Source organism: Hyla sarda, chromosome 1 (assembly GCF_029499605.1).
Source record: "Hyla sarda isolate aHylSar1 chromosome 1, aHylSar1.hap1, whole genome shotgun sequence".
NCBI lineage: Eukaryota > Metazoa > Chordata > Amphibia > Anura > Hylidae > Hyla > Hyla sarda.
The window spans coordinates 607,081,823-607,100,328 of NC_079189.1; the positions used below are offsets into that span (position 1 = coordinate 607,081,823).

At 44.1% G+C, this 18,506-nt stretch overlaps 1 protein-coding gene across 2 annotated transcripts in view; it reads left to right on the top strand.

Annotated features, from left to right (window-relative positions):
- Positions 1-18,506, top strand: part of LOC130296708 (zinc finger protein 260-like) — a 473,195-nt gene that overhangs the window by 412,064 nt on the left and 42,625 nt on the right. The gene's annotated exons all lie outside the window — the stretch shown is intronic.

Consider the following 18,506-nt stretch of genomic DNA (forward strand, 5'->3'; position numbering starts at 1 on the left):
TCTAAAGCCTGTGTACCAGAACTTCTGCTATCCACCCTGACTACGAACCTTGCCGCCTGCCCCCGACCTTCTGCTACGTCCGACCTTGCTTCTGTCTACTCCCTTGTACCTCGCCTATCATCAGCAGTCAGAGAGGTGACCCATTGCTAGTGGATACGACCTGGTCACTACCGCCGCAGCAAGACCATCCCGCTTTGCGGCGGGCTCTGGTGAAAACCAGTAGTGACTTAGAACCGGTCCACTAGCGCGGTCCTCGCCAATCCCTCTCTGGCACAGAGGATCCACTACCTGCCAGCCGGCATCGTGACATTAATGGATGAATATGCCCGTTATTTCATCCGTTATTATACATCCGTTTATACACAGAAAACGGATGTTTAATAACAGATGAATACTCATAGTGTGAAAGTAGCCTTACAAGTGGAGCGAAACCTAGCGCCCGAGTCGGTTTCTTTACTCCGGTTTGGACCAGTCATTTTGATACCATTCTTTAAGCATCGGATGTGCAAGTAACATTCTATCTTGAGAAGGAGGAAAGTAGAAAAGCTGATCTTTTTCCAATTTATTGGACACTCCAAGACCACCTGCAGTAAATTCTGCACTTTATATTTTTTGAGGAGATATACATCCTCCAAGATTTCTCCTTCTTCAAACTCATTGCTGCCTGCCTCTGATTTAGGAGACACATCTTTATGGGAGATATTGCACTTTTCCTCCTTGAAGGAAACTTTCATCTCAGTGAAGGTGGAGCATAAGTCATCTTTTAACCAACCAAGGAAGGACTGGGTTCCATTTGAGCATTAGGCTGCAGTGGAGTAATGCATAGGTTACAAACATCCTGATCCCAATCATCTGGAAGCAGTTGCTGGCATCTGACACATCTAGACTTCCTAGACCTCTTCCTTCCTGAGTAGGACATCTAAAAAGGAAAAAAAAAATGGAAGAGCCGACATAAGGGAAGAAAAGGCAGAATTACCTCAAGGGACTACTGAGCGATCCACTTACATCTTCCATGTGAGAGAGACCTGCTGCCTAGGGACGAGCGTAGGCACTTAATAACAAGACCACCCCTCGTGCATGCTCAAGACAGGTGTCAGCGGGATACAGCTGCACATTGGCAGCCATGATGGTACACCCATACACCCGGCCCGCCAGCAAGCGCAGAAACGTGCAAAATCTGACTCCTCGAAGAGAGCAATGACCTAAGCCTTTCTTCCAGCTCGACGGTATTCCAGGCGGGCCAGAGAGTACTGAAGTTGTGCCAACATGCCGCCGGCCTGCCAAAAAAGCAGGGCACCTCACCTGATCTGCCAGAGCGCACCGATATACACATAATCCCAGCCAACACATCGGGCGCAATAGAACCAGGAGAGGTACGTTACCCTCAGTTCTGTAGGGAAGCCTTACACCATCATATGCCACCACAGCACGCATGATGAGCTCCCCGCTGGCTGAACGACTAGGGAAGCCCGCAGTATACAGCTGTTTTCCAAAGGATAAGGGCAGAGGAATCAGGGTAACCTCCAGTATACACCCATATAACAATTCATTCCAGGGACCTCAGAAACCTGAGGTATAGAGGTATACTTGCTTCTGTGTAACTTCCTTCTTCTTCCGAGAAGAAAAGACAATACACGTGTGTTCTGGTTCTTGGGTGATTTATGCCTGATGGGCAGATGGGGTTAATTTGATTAATTAACTTGCATTCTGTGGCCCAGATTTATCAAACTGTGTGAGAGAAAAATTTGATTGATTTTCCCACAGCAACCAATCACAGCTCAGCTAACAAGCTGTGGTAAAGTGAAATCTGAGCTGTGATTGGTTGCTGTAGGAAAATCACTCCACTTTTACTCTCACACAGTTTGATAAATCTGGGCCTGTGTATTTACTGCTAGATAAGTACTTCTATTCCAGGTCAAGGAGAATCCTTTAACCCATCAGTGTGCTGCCGTAGGACGCCCAGGAAATATATGGATGTAGATTATAGTTAGGATATGGACATGAAATATACTTATTGGATAGAAGGACTGCTGCATATGTCCCACCATCCCTGAAGAGTCCCCATTTGTCCTACTTGTTACAGAAACATCCCAGCTCAGCACTGTAAATTATTTGACCCTGACTGTGCTCCGCTCCAACCCAGGATATTTATTACATATATTAGTAACTAGCAGGGGCGCACAGGGGAAGATGGGGAGGGCACAGCAGGGGCCCTGGGAGCTAATAGCAAGGCAGCATTATTCCGGGCAGTGTTTCCCTCTGAGCTCCTCCCTGCCCATGTGACCTACACAGACTTTTCTCCTGTTCTGTGCAGCAGTCGGGTCAGTGAGGGGAGGGAGGGGGATGGCACACATCACTGAGTTGTATTCCTCTCTTGCTCTTTATGACCTACGGCAGTTCTCTTGAAGGAGTACTCCGCTGCAAACATGTTATACCCTATCTAAAGGATAGGTGATAAGATGGAACCCCGTGATCTCAGGCACGGCACACAGTAATTTGGAGCATGGAGCGAACTCTGCTCTGTGCCCGATGACTGGCGATGCGCCCACTACACCCCTATCCATTCACTTCTGTGGGAGGAGGCGTGACAACTATGACATAGCCATCACGCCTCCTCCCATAGAAGTGAATGGAGGGGGCGTGGCGGGGTGTGACATCACAAACGCAGAAGCTGCAAGCTTCCGCTTTCCAGGCGCTGCCACTGTCGGCATGGAGATCATGGGGGTCCCCAGTAGTTGGATCCTCACGATGTAATATCTTATCCCCTATCCTTTGGACAGGGGATAAGATGTTTGCAGTGGAGTACCCCTTTAACAGTGTGGCTGACCATTCCTACCCCAAGAGCTGGCCTGCCTGGGACAGTGATTTGCGGTGCCTCAACGCATTTGCCGGTGATGTGCCATATTTTGTGTTTTGCCATGGAATGTGTTTGCTGGCCAGAGACAGCTCCATTGGCTGACACGCACACACCCTCCCGCTACCATTGGTTCCTGGGGGGGTTGTGTGTATCACGTGACCACATATATGGTGGCTCAAACATTGTTCACTGCAGTGTTTGTTCGGCTTCCACAGCAGGAAGATGTTGCCTGCTGTGATAGCAGAAGTGCTGGGGCTGCCAGAATCGTGATTGTCAGCAAAAGGATTTTTCTTCCCGCTGTCAGGCCTACGTCCGCAGGGCAAATTATCTTAGCAGTGCTGTGGCTACCATGTTACTTATTCCCTGCTATGGGGATCTGACGTGCGGGTCGTGCTGCGGGGGGAGAATATGCTAATCATATGTGACCCACGGGCACTGCTCTTCTTCTGACCCTACAAGCGCCCTGTCCCCACATCGGGGAATGAATGGTCAGCTGCAGCGTGCTGTCCCCACATCAGGGAACTAATCATATGTGACCTGCCCCACCCCTCCACAAAAGCGATGTCTCGAGGAAGGGGTTAACTGTGAGCCGCAGGGCTGTACATTTTCCCCACGTCAGAAAATAAATGATTTGTGAGCCGCGGGTGCTGCATAGCTTCTGTTCCCCCGTCTGTCCCATTCGGGGATCGGAGAACAGAAGCTCTGCAACGCCCGCGGTTCACACTGCCTTTCAGCGCTTACGGGCGGAGGTGACAGTTTCTGTTCTCCGATCCCCGAACAGGGACGGAGTCAGCAAACACATTTCCTGTCAAAACACTAAATATGGCACATCACCGGACATTTTCACCCCCCCCCCCCAAACTAAAAGAAATATAAACGAAAATAAATATATTTGGTAACACCACATGCATAATTATCCGAGCTATTATAACTTTAATGAAGATACATAGAGAATGGTATAAATATAAAACAGATACAAAACAGTTTTTTTGGTCACATCATAGCCCAGAAAAAAACGGAATAAAATGTGAACAAATAGGGATAAATACTACAGATCATGATGCAAAAAATTCGTTCTAACACAGCTCCATAAACCAAAACCTAAAAAAGTTACAGGGGTCAGAATGTGGCTAGTTAAAGCAATTTTGATTTAGGTTTCTTAATTTTAAAAGTGCTAAAACTTGTCAAAAACAATAAAAATTGTGTATTCTTGTGAACGCACAGGCCTGATAAATAAAGATAACATGTCAATTTCACTGCCCAGTAAATGGCATAAAATGAAACCACCCTCAAATTTGCCAAATGTTATTCTTCTCCATTTTATTTGTTTCACAGTATATTTTATGGTGATATGAATGGTATCGTTACAAAGTACAATTGGCCCCGCAAAAAACAAACCCTCACATGGCCCTATAGATAAAAAAAATAAAAGTTATGATTCTTATAAAGCGAGAAGGGACAAAAATGAAAATGCTGGTCATTCATGGGTTAAGGTTATTACTTAAAAATAAAATATGTTTCATTCTTGGCAGATGACTGTACCAGGAGATCAGAGGAGAATCTTATATCTTCAGATTATAAAGCAGATGATGATATCACACAAGATACATATGAAGAACATTCCATTATCCCAGATACACCCTCAGCTGTTCACAGCCAAGATCTGTCATCTCATCCTTTAAAAACAGTCCTATCATCTGATTCATCACAGCAAAATATGAGGAAGACATTATCATGTGCAGAATGTGGGAAATGTTTTACTCAGAAATCAAGTCTTGTTGAACATCAAAAAATTCACACAGGAGAGAAGCCATTTTCATGTGCTGAATGTGGGAAATGTTTTACTCAGAAATCAAGTCTTGTCGAACATCAAAAAATTCACACAGGAGAGAAGCTATTTTCATGTTCAGAATGTGGGAAATGTTTTACCCAGAAATCAAATCTTATTCAACATCAAAAAATTCACACAGGAGAGAAGCCATTTTCATGTTCAGAATGTGGGAAATGTTTTACTGTGAAACCATCTCTTGTTAAACATCAAAGAATTCACTCAGGAGAGAAGCCATTTTCATGTTCGGAATGTGAGAGATGTTTTATTCAGAAATATGATCTTGTTAAACATAAAAGAACTCACACAGGAGAGAAGCCATTTTCATGTTCAGAATGTGGAAAATGTTTTTCTAATAAATCAAATCTTATTCAACATCAAAAAGGTCACATAGGAGAGAAGCCATTTTCATGTTCACAATGTGGGAAATGTTTTACTCAGAAATCAAGTCTTGTTCAACATCAAAAAAAGTCACGCAGGGCAGAAGCTGATTCAGAGCAATAAATGATGCAGATAAGACATCTATATATTAACCATGTACATAGGATATGTGACATTTATACATATATCATATACTGCATCTCCAAACTTGTTCCCAATTATTAATAAAAGTTTTCTTTTAGAACGTAGTCACCGATCCAGCGATGTCATCACTATAGTTTACATGGTAGGAAAAGAGTGTGATATATGGTTGTGATATTCACTGCTCCTCATGGAGAAGACCCAACAGGCATAATCCATGGGGAGCTGCTACTGGAGACCCAAACACCTCAGAGAGAAGGGACTTATTCCAGTGATGAAGAATTCCAGGACATGACCAGATTAGAGACACAAAATCACTTCTATCTTCTGGCTTCTAGGACATTATTCTGATGGAAGAACTTTACACATTATAAAAAGTCCTATAGGTGTTGGGGAACATTTATAGACAATTGTTGGCCCGGCTGTCATGGCGTACCATAGAAGATGAATGAATATCGCTCCATGGTGTATAATATCCAAGACAGAATAAATACAATATCTCTTACCACAGGTAGTTGTGCACAGTACACAACAATGGTGAGATTGTGTTTGGATGTAACAAGGGCCCTTCTGCAGCCTTTCTGCCCCAGATAATAGGAAAACTAAGAACTGTACTTAATAAGACAACAGCACTGACCGAACCCTCACAGTAGGATATACTTCTCTATTACACCATCATGCAACGAGTTTCCCACCTTAACCCCTTAAGGACCACGGATTTTTTCGTTTTTACACTTTCATATTTTCCTCCTCACCTTTTAAAAATCATAACTCTTTCAATTTTGCACCTAAAAGTCCATATTATGGCTTATTTTTTGTGCCTCCAATTCTACTTTGCAGTGACATCAGTCATTTTACCCAAAAATCTACGGCGAAACGGAAAAAAAAATAATTGTGCGACGAAATTGAAGAAAAAACGCCATTTTGTAACTTTTGGGGGCTTCCATTTCTACCCAGTAAATTTTTTGGTAAAAATGACACCTTATCTATATTTCGTAGGTCCATACGGTTAAAATGATACCCTACTTATATAGGTGTGATTTTTTTTTGGTACTTCTGGAAAATGTATACGTTTAAAATTGTCATCTTCTGACCCCTATAACTTATTTACTTTTCTGCATATGGGACAGCATGAGGACTCATTTTATGCTCCATGATCTGAAGTTTTTATCGGTACCATTTTTGTATTGATCTGACTTTTTGATTGCTTTTTATTAATTTTTTCATGATATAAAAAGTGACCAAAAATACACTAATTTGGACTTTGGAATTTTTTTGCGCGTACGCCATTGACCCTGCGGCTTAATTAATGATATTTTTTTTATAGTTCGGACATTTACGCACGCGGAGATACCACATATGTTTATATTTATTTTTATTTACATGTTTGTTTTTTTAAATGGGAAAAGGGGGTGAATTGTACTTTTATTAGGGAAAGGGTTAAATCACATTCATTAACTTTATTTTTTTACACTTTATTTTTTGCAATGTTATAGCTCCCATAGGGGGCTATAACATTGCATACACTGATTGCCAGCACTGCCATAGCTTTGCATTGATCAGTGTTATCAGTGGTCGATTGCTCAAGCCTGAATCTCAAGCTTGGAGCAATCAATCGCCGATCGGACGCGCCGGAGGAAGGTGAGTGACCCTCCGCTCGCGTCCCGGCTGATCGGGACACCGCATTTTCACTGCGATGGTCCAGATCAGCCCCACTGAGCCGGGAAGCTTTTACTTTCATTTTAGACGCGGTGTTCAACTTTGAACGTCGCGTCTAAAGGGTTAATAGCGCGCGGCACCGCAAGCTATTAGCCCCGGGTCCCGGCTTCCCATTACATGCCGGGACCAACCCGATATGACGCGGTGTCAACGCGTGACCCCGCATTATTTTGTGGGAGCCGGCCACGGACGTAAATATACATCCGTGGTGGTTAAGGGGTTAAAGGGGTACGTCTAATGTTGCTAATGTTGTTCCGAACGCTTGGACCGGGCGGTGGGGGTCGTAATGTCACAGCCACACCCCCTTGTGATGTCACGTCACACCCCCTCAATACAAGTCTATAGAAGGGGTGGTGGGGTCGTGGCGTGACATCATGACCCCCGCCGCCTGCTCCCAGCATTCTAAATGAATGCTGGGTACTAACAGAGATTGCGGGGATCCCAGCTGCAGGACCCCTGCGATCAGACATCTTATCCACTATCCTTTGGATAGTAGATATGATGTCTAGGCGCAGAGTATTCCTTGAATGACTGCTTCACAGGTGTTACAAAGGTGTTTAAATGGCTACAGCTTAACCCTATATTTAAAGGGGTACTCCGCCCCTAGCATCTTATCCCCTATCCAAAGGATAGGAGATAAGATGTCTGATTGCCGTGGTCCCATTGCTGGGGACCCCCAGGATCTCGGCTGCAGCACCCCACTATCATTACTGCACAGATCAAACTCGCTATGTGCATAATGAACGGCGATACGGGGACCGGAGCATCGTGATGTTACAACTCCGCCCCCTCATGATGTCGCGGCCCGCCCCCTTAATGCAGGTCTATGGGAGGGGACGTGTAGGCCCCCACGCCCCCTCCCATAGACTTGTGATGAGGGGGCAGGCTGTGACGTCACGAGGGGGCGGAGCCATGATGTAACGATGCTCCAGCCCCTGTATTGCCTGTTATTACGCACAGAGCGAGTTTGCTCTGTGCAGTAATGATAGAGGGGTGCTGCAGCGGCGGGAGCCCCGCAATCTGACATCTAATCCCCTTTCCTTTGAATAGGGTATAAGATGCTAGGGGCGGGGTACCCCTTTAACCCTTTGTACAGCAAAAATACCTAAAACTAATATAATTATCTGTACTACAGTACAACTAGACATGTACACACATGTAAAATATATATATATATATATATATATATATTTATGTGTAATTACACACACACACACACACAAATACAAACATATATATAAGATAAAGCATAAAAAAAGCATAATATTGCTATCGGACAATTTTATCCGTTTTATTTAGTCCCTGTGGGAACAAGGTGCATTATTTGTCTGGAAGCTTAAATACAATTTCTCTATCGGCTCCATTGGGGGACACAGACCATGTGTGTATGCTGTTGTCACTAGGAGGCTTGACACTATGGCAACCAGAAAAGTCTGCTCCTCCCAGCAGGATATACCCGCTTCCAGGCCCTGAGGGAATCAGTTTTAGCTTAGTGTCTTAAGGAGGTGGACATGGTCTGGAGTTCTCTTCAGGCCAGGTCTTATGTTTTATTATTTTCCTAGATTTAGGGATGTGTTAGTTTTTTATTCCGTTTTCTTTCCTGTTTTCAGGTGGGGACTCAGGAACTGCGGCTCACTCTTTCCCCATTGCGATTGAGGGGGCACAGACATTGCGTATATATATATGCTGTCAACCCCCTCTCGCCAACGGTCAGCGCCTAGGGTTGTACCTCATGGGTCCTGGTCCCCCTACCTCCATGCTCGCCTCGCTCGCACATGGTAGCCTGGCATGATGTAGGTGGCAAAGCTGGCTGAAGACTTCATGAGGTAAGTTCTTCAGACACAAGGTGACTATTTTTCTCCCTTTTCTTGCAGGCTCTAGGATTCTGGAGGCCCCCTACTTCAGCCCACTCCTCTTTATTATTATTTCCCGGACATGTGGGGAACCCTTTCAGGCGGGAGGTAATGAGGATTTTTACTCAGTGGGGGACTGCATAAAAATCAGTGGTTCAACTGAGTTTAAGCCTCCCTTCTCTAGGGATGTTGTAGCCCCGGCGCCTTTCCACAGATGCCGTCACTGCTCGGGCATTTACTTTCGTTTCGGCAGCGGAACACTGCCGACTCCTCCTGCGCCCTCAGTGAGCTGAGCGCGGCCCCTATCTCCGGCCATATCACGCCGGAACTCAGCCCTGCTCTCCTGTCAGCAGCTGCAGGCTGCCGGCGGTGTTTTTACTATATGTGTGGCGAGGACGCCATTATAGCCGGCCATTTTCTTATCTTTGGCCGTGGGCTCTGGTCGGGTTTCAGCCCCGCCCACTCATGGCAGCGGGAATCTCTATGCTATCATGCGGCCAGTCTTTTTCTCTGCCTATCAGCGCTTGCGCGCGCAGAGGAGGTTTTTTAAAGGCCAATGAGAAGCTTGGCCAGACCAGCCAGGGCCCAGGTCCGGCCCCTCTCTTCTCATTGGCTAAGCGTTCTGTTTCCTTCACTCTCTCTCACTCTCCTCAGCTGTTCAGCGTTCTCACAACTGCTACTTCACTGGGGACACACTTATACACAGTGGTTTCCCAAATAGCACAGAGCGGAAGGAGAGGAGTGAATGAATGTGGTGCCAATACAAGAACCGCGAGTTCAAGCCTGGGCAGTCCTGTTTACAAAAAAAAAAACAGGACAAGGTTGTTTCTGGGTGTGCAGTTCCTTTTGGATATGGACGAGCCCGGAATTGTCTTTCCTTCTAGACAAATGGCAAGGGCCATGGTCTCCTATTATTCTTACAGGGGCTGCAATTCTACCATGCCCGGTTCTGCGGAATTAACTTCTTCCGCCTGCACCACTGCTCCCCTTACTATCCCCTCCCCGGCTTGGCTACAGCCTTGGAGTGGTCCTCTACGCTGGCCCTCCGGAGGGTCCCACTCACATTCTCCCTATTCTATTGCTCTTGCAGGCATAATGAGGGCATGTTCTCTTACTCATCCCCTGGGTCTTCTGGTAGGCATGGTCGCTCCCCTCATAGGGCTAGCCGCTACTCCAACTTGTCCAAGGCGTCTCTCCTCCGGAGGACGCTTCCGGGGTCGCCGCTCTGGCTCTCCAGACCGTGTACCAGGTCAGTCGACCACTTCCAAGACCCCCTCTCACGTTCTTCACCTGGAGAACTTGGGGGTAAAGTTTTCGATTCGGCCTCTGATTCAGAGGACTGCACGGATATGTCGGACATGGAGCACTCATTGGTTTCGGCCATAAGAGAAGCCTTCCATCTAGAGGATCCAGGCACTTTGGACGTGCTCTTTTCATCGTGTCCAACCTCCAGGGCTACCTCACCTCGTTCCCATTCACCTGAAAAACTTGTGGATGAGGTTCTGATTCGGCCTCCGACTCAGAGGACCACACGGATATGCCTGATGTGCTGTACTCATTGGTTTTCGGCCATAAGAGACACTTTCCAGCTAAAGGACCCAGGAACTTTGGACGTGGTCCAGAAGTTTCCTATCATCGTGCCCGACCTCTTCCAGGGCTGCCTCACCTTGTTCCCATTCACCTGGAGAACTTGTGGATGAGGTTTCTGATTCCGCCTCCGACTCGGAGGACCGCACGGAGATGCCTGATGGGGTGTACTCATTGGTTTCGGCCATAAGAGACACCTTCCATCTAAAGGACCCAGGAACTTCGGACGTGGCTCCAGAAGTCTCCTTCATTCGTGCCCGACCGGCACCCAAGACTTTCAGCTCTCACGCTGAATTTTACGCCCTGCTGGTATACGTCTGGAGGCAACCTGACAAGAAGTTTCAGGACACAAAGAAGGTTCAAGCGCGGTATCCCTTCGCCAAGGCCCTCATTGCTCAGCGGACCTCCTCTCCAACTGTGGATCCGCCGGTCTCCCGCCTCTCTAAGGCGACTCTCGGCCGTTGGCTGATGCGGCTGCCTTCAAGGATCCAGCGGACATGAAGGTGGAGACTTTGGCAAACTTTGCCTTTGAGACAGTAGGTTCTTCCTGCTTTTGCTTCTGCCTGGGTGTCAAAAGCCCTTTCAGTATGGTCTCCCAACTCCGCCAGGGTAGTCTTCAAGATCCTTCCAGAGGATTTATTTAATCTAGCTCTCCGATGCTTCTCAGCTGGAGATTTTCTGTGTTTTGCTTTCATGCGCAGCCGCTGTGCTGCCTTTGCCACAAGCTACCTGGTAGCCACCATGTCGCTTAAAGCATGGAATTCCGACACCGCCTTCAGGAAGTGAGGCGATGGGCGGATAAGAGTTCCTTATTACCTCTGGATAAGGCTCACAGAACCACTTTCTGTCGGAAATCCTCCGCCTTCCGGTTCTGCGGACCTTTGATACCACCAAAAGGTCCAGCCAGGCACCTTCATGGGAAGAGGGCTTCCTCCTTCTGGACCCGTCCCTCCCGGAGGTCGGCTATCCGTTCCGGCCATTTGCCGGCCCCATCAGGCAACCGTAGGCCTTCCTCGGCCTGGAGGGTCGCCGCTACCCGCCCACCTTTCTCGGGTGGTTGGTCGCCTCTTACTCTTCCAGGATGCCTGGACCACGCACATTCAGGATCCCTGGGTCAGGGATGTGGTAGTCAATGGATACAGGATCGAATTTTCTTCCCTTCCTTGGGATTGCCTTTATCTTTCCTGGACCCTCCGATTCCCATCTCTTGCGAAGGCAGTTCGGAGCACGCTCCAGCTCCTTTTTGTCCCCGGAGTAATTGTCCCGGTTCCTTCAGGGGAATGTTTTTTGAGGTTCATTCCAACCTCTTTGTGGTCCCCAAGAAAGGCGTTTCTGTTCGCCCAATCTTGTTTCTCGTGTATCTCAGCCAGCATCTTCTGCCTTCCCATCCCGAATGGAGTCTCCGTTCGGTGCTGGCGTCCGTGATTCTAGGGAAGTTTTCTGTGAGGCTGGGGAGGTATTTTCAGGGACCGGCCGGTCTGGGCCTTGGTCCCCCTAGAGCCCTTTTCCCCTTCAACATGTTGGGGCCTAGGGCAATTCTTTCCTTGCTTGTTTCTTGGGAAATTCCCTTCTGGGCGGAACTCAGGTTTCCGGCTATCTCTGCTATCTGCATTCCGGCCGTTCCTGGGCTGTGGTCTTCTCGGCCGGTCCTCAGTCATCCAAGGCGAGTGGTCCCCACATCCGGGGGGTGTTTACAGTGATCTGCAACCCCGGGGGTGCTCCTGGCGTGGACCACTGCTTGTCCCGCAACAACAAAGCTTTCCTCTTTCGTGACCCAGCCACCATGCTGAGGGCTCACAGGCCTTCCTCTGCAAGATTTGCCTCCATACCTGGCGGTCTTCTTTTCGTTGGTGTGAAACTCAGCCCTTGTTTCTCCGGTCGTAGTTTTCCCTTCTGACCCCTTTCCCTTTCCAGTCGGGGCTGGCCCAAGGGTTGGCTTTTCAGCTCCCTTAAGGGTCAAAGGTTCGGCCCGTTTCCATTCTATTTTCAACGTCCCCTGGCGTTCAATTATCATGTCCGAACCTGGTTCAGGGAGTGGCACAACTTGCCCTCCTTCTCAGTCCCCTTCTTTCCCTTGGGACTTACTCTTGGTCTTAGGTGCTCTGCAAGGCTCCCCCTTTTTATCTTCTCAGGGACATTTCTCTTCGCCTCCTTCCCCGGAAGGTGGCATTCCTTATTGCTCTTACCTCTCTTCGGAGGGCGTCAGAGCTGGCAGCTCTCTCCTGCCATTCTCCCTTCCTGGTTGTATACCAGGACAAGTTGTTTTCCGTCCAGGTCTGTCCTTTTTACCTGAGATGGTTTTGACTTTTTCATCTCAATGAGGAGACCGTCTTACCGTCCTTTTGTCCGGTCCCTACTCATCCCTGGAAGCGTTTTTTCCCACAACCTGGTTGTGGTGAGGGCTGTTCAGACTTATCTCTCAGTCTCTCATTCCTTTCGGCAGTGTGACCCCCTGTGTTTGTTTCTCCGGAAGGTTGTCGTACAGGACAACCTGCTTCTGCGGCCACCATTTTTTTCGGTGGATCCGGTCTGCTATTTCGGGAGCTTACTGCTGCAAGAGGAAGATCCCAGATGCTACTCTGGGCTGTAAGACGTTGCAGCTGGCGGTGGTCAAACCGTCCACCTGTCTGATTCCTTACCAACCCAAGGGACGGCTTTGGTACGTCCCATGGTCTGTGTCCCCCAATGGAGCCGAAGGAGATTTTTTATGCTTACCGTAAAAACTCTTTCTCAAAGGATCCGTTGGGAGACACAGCTCCTACCCTTTTTGTCTGGTGTTCCTATTTCAGTTATCTGTCCGAAGGTGTGTTCAGTTGCTTTTCTTCTGATTGCTCGGACAGTTTGTGGTTTTCTCTTGACCTGTCGGTCTTCTCCTATTGCTCTGGGACTAAAACTGATTACCTCAGGGCCTGGAGGCGGATATATCCTGCTGGGAGGAGGCAACTTTTCTGGTTGCCATAGTGTCAAGCCTCCTAGTGACAGCAGCATACACCCATGGTCTGTGTCCCCCAATGGATCCTTCGAGAAAGAGATTTTACGGTGAGCATAAAAAATCTCCTTATTTTTGCCTTGGGATATCCGAAAACATTATTAGAAGATGCTTATAATAGAGTTAAAAATAATAAACATTCAAAACTGGTGATGACAAAAGGAAAAAGTTGGTGAAAACTTGGCATGGCAGGCTGGAGCAATGGAGCACCGATAACATTGATCAATGCTATGCTATGGAGCAACATTGTTCAGTATATGCCTTCTAATGATTGCATGTAATAGTCTCCTATGGGGACTAAAAATAGTGTAAATAAAATGTTAATAAAAGTGAATTAACCCCTTCCCTAATAAAAGTTTAGTCACCCCCCCCCCCTTTTCTAATTTAACACCTTGGGGATGCATCCTTAAGGACTCAGGGCGTACCTGTACACCCTGGTCCTGTTATCGGGGTTTAAACCGTTCTCAAGACCAGAGAACGCTTTAAACGCTGTGGGTCCCGACTGCTATCAGCAGCAGGGACCCAGGGTTAATACTGGGCACAGCCGATCCGGCTGATGCCTGGCATTAACCCTTTAGACGCCATGATCAAAGTTGATTGCAGCGTCTAAAACTAAACCAAAAGTATCCCAGCAGGTTAGCAGAGCTGATCGGGACTATTGTGACCTAATCTCGATGTCCCGATTCGCTTACTGAACAACAGGAGGGTCCTGACCTGAGCAGGCTGAAGCAGCAGAGCACCGATAACACTGATCATTGTTATGTATGTAATTACCCCCTCCTTTATTAAAAGTTTAAATCACCCCCCCTTTTCCCATTTTTTAAATAAAATAATGTAATAAATAATAAAAATAATCATATGTGGTAATTACCCCCTCCTTTATTAAAAGTTTAAATCACCCCCTTTTCCCATTAGCTAAACCGCACGGTCGATGGCGTACACGTAAAAAATACCAAAGTCCAAAATTGTGCATTTTTGGTCACTTGATATATTATAAAAATAATAAAAAGCGATCAAAAAGTCCCAACAAAACAAAAATTGTACCGATAAAAACTACCGACCACAGCTCAAAAAATGTATAGCCTCGTATGCGGAAAAATAAAAAATGCGAAATGAAGAAACAGATGCTGCAGCACACGTCCAGTCTGTAACGGCTTTATTGGCAGGTGTGGAAAACAGGTGACAATTTTGCTATAACAATAGCTTTTTCACAGCCCTGTCACATGACTAGGCTCCATCCCTTAAATACACCTGTATACAAAACAACTTTATTAACAATGACAAATTCACACATTTAAACTTAGATGGCAACTAACCATTTATATAGTCGACCAATAGAGTATAGTCTGTGCTTTTCATGCAATGTATCTATATACAAGTGTACCATACCACTTTCTCCTTTGTCCTGAGTCATAACGCATTTATGTTCGATGGGCGATGGTACTGGCAGCGATCAGGGACCGCGACGGGGACCACGGTCGCGTCAACTTTCGCTAATATTTTCCTAGAAGATTTGGAGAAACAACTGTTATTTGTATTTTTTTTTGTTTGGATTAGTTTTTTTTATAAATTTTTGTTTAGATACGTTTATATGTGCGGTTCATAGATGACATATTTGTGGTATGGGCGGGGACTCAGGAGGTGTTTGAAGAATTTGTGTCATACTAAAATGCCAACCCCCATAACATGCGTTTCACCAGTCAGTTTAGTGATAGTGATTCGGAAATGCAGGTGGTCGGCACTGTTGAGTGATCTACCTATATGGCAATAGGTTATGGGGTAATGGAAGCTCTTGAGGTAGAAGTAGGTGTTGCTCTAACAGATAATGAATGCAGATACTTGTAGACGTGGATAAGAAAAGAAAGCTGTCGGCAACTCACCAGGTTTTCAATGTTCTTCTTTTATTGTGGCATACTCACATGCAATGATAACACAAGTAGGGGAGGGACACGGTGGGGGGGGGGGGGTACAGTAAGGCGACAGCAGCCGGTGTTTTGCACTGACTTAGTGCTTCCTCTGGCCTCAGACTTCATGGGATAGATCCTGGATTATATACAGATGTGATGATCAGATAACCCTTCACCATTGGACGGGGACACCACGTGCTTAAAAACGTAGCAGGTAGGAGAACTTGAGTTCGGTCAATATACAACCTACTTGAATACCATATAATATTCTACATCCTGAGAATTTTTAGAAGCACACTGATATATCGATTCTGTCATTAAGTCCTAATGGACCCGTTGCTTCAGTTTCGATAACCCACTGTGTTTCTCTTTGTAACAGATATTTATCTGTCCGAATGCCGTGTTTTGCAGCCACTCTTTCGATCCCTGCAAATCTCAGGACATCAGGATTGTCTCTGTGCATTTCCTCCACATGTGCAATAAGGCGAGGAGCCCCTTTTACAGAACGGAATGAATAAAAATGTTCCTTAATACGGGTGCATAATTGCCTTATAGTTTTGCCTATGTAGAAAAATGCACAGGGGCAATATATTACATATACCACATTTTTCGTTTTGCATTTAATTAGGTCTTGCACTACCATATTAGTGTGTCCCATTCTTAATGTTTTAGCACCAAGATTAAACCTACAAAAATTACAGTTCCTGCATGCGTAGTTCCCAACTGGGGTTAAATCTTTTAACCATGTGGAATTATGTTTCTTGTAACTCTTTTTACTGTTAGTTTTGAGTGTGTCTCCTATAGTACGATTTTTTCTATATGCTACAAGGGGTTTATTTTCAGCAATTTGTTCTACATTTTCATCAGCTTCAATGATATACCAATTACGTCTGATCGCTTGTTGATGGGATAGTTATCAAATGTAAAGGCAAATCTTCTTTTATGTATATTAACCTCTTTCTTTTTTTCTTTTGGGATTAATAAGGCTTTTCTATCCCTCTTATTTGCTTTCTCTCTACCTATTTTTATTAGTTTTTCTGGGTAGCCTCTTTCCTTTAATCTTTTTTCCAAATCGTCTGCTTGGGCATGATATTTATCTTCTCTAGTATTATTTCGTTTTAAATGGACGAACTGTCCATATGGTATTCCTTTTTTTACGGCTAATGGGTGGGAACTTTTGAAGTGCAATAAGGTGTTTTTGGCGATAGTCCTTTCTACATCCTTCACTAGTCCTTTCTATATCCTTCACTGACTACTTGTTTATTCTCTACTTTTATTCTTACGTCTAAGAATTCGAGCTCTTCTCCACCATACTGTTGTGTGAACGACATATTCAATTTATTTTTGTTATTCAAGTATTCCACAAAGTCCAAAATTTGGCTCTGTGATCCTGACCATACTAACAGTATGTCGTCCACAAAATGGATATAGGTTTTGATGTGCTCGAGATATGGATTCCGGAGTACTGTAGATATATTTGTCCTCAAAAGCTGCAAGAAATAAGTTTGCAAATGTACAGGACACCGGTGTCCTGTTTGTACCATTGTTCCTTAAACTTAAAAGTGCTGTTGGACAAAATACATTTTAGACAAATTCAATATTATTTGTTCTTACCAATATATCTCTTACAGCCTGCACACCTGCATCCTGCGGGATGCGGGTGTACAGGCTGACCACATCAACAGAGCATAAACTCCAACCTTCCTGCCAATTCAAAGTATCAAGAGTTTGCAATAAATGACTTGTGTCCTTTATGTATGCTGGTATAGCTGGCAATAAAGGATGTAAAAGCCAATCTAAGTAATGCGATAGGTGTTCGGTCACTGAGCCGACTCCCGCAACAATGGGGCGACTGGGGGGTTGGCTCGGTGACTTGTGCACCTTGGGTAAATGGTACCATTTGGCTGGCTTGGGACAGTCAGGTATCAATTTGCAAACTCTGCATTCTTTTTTTATAATATACCTTTGGAAACATATCTGTGTAATAGAGATTGCAGATTATTTAGAATTTTACTGGTTGGGTCATTCTGCCATGGGGTGTAAGTAGTCATGTCATTTCATTGCTTGGCGGCTTCCTCATCATACAAGGTGGCCCATTTATATGGATACACCTTAATAAAATGGGAATGGTTGGTGATATTAACTTCCTGTTTGTGGCACGTTAATATATGTGTGGGGGGAAACTTTTCAAGATGGGTGGTGACCATGGCGGCCATTTTGAAGTCGGACATTTTGAATCCAACTTTTGTTTTCTATGATACATGTATATGCTATAATATTATAATACATGTATATACTATAATACTATAATACATGTATATACTATAATACTATAATACATGTATATGCTATAATACTATAATACATGTATATGCTATAATACTATAATACATGTATACACTATAATACTATAATACATGTATATACTATAATACTATAATACATGTATATGCTATAATATTATAATAAATGTATATGCTATAATACTATAATACATGTATATGCTATAATATTATAATAAATGTATATGCTATAATACTATAATACATGTATATGCTATAATACTATAATACATGTATATGCTATAATACTATAATACATGTATATGCTATAATACATGTATATACTATAATACTATAATACATGTATATACTATAATACTATAATACATGTATATACTATAATACTATAATACATGTATATACTATAATACTATAATACATGTATATACTATAATACTATAATACATGTATATGCTATAATACTATAATACATGTATATACTATAATACTATAATACATGTATATACTATAATACTATAATACATGTATATACTATAATACATGTATATACTATAATACTATAATACATGTATATGCTATAATACTATAATACATGTATATGCTATAATACTATAATACATGTATATACTATAATACTATAATACATGTATATACTATAATACTATAATACATGTATATACTATAATAATATAATACATGTATATACTATAATACTATAATACATGTATATACTATAATACTATAATACATGTATATACTATAATACATGTATATACTATAATACTATAATACATGTATATACTATAATACTATAATACATGTATATACTATAATACTATAATACATGTATATACTATAATACTATAATACATGTATATGCTATAATACTATAATACATGTATATACTATAATACTATAATACATGTATATACTATAATACT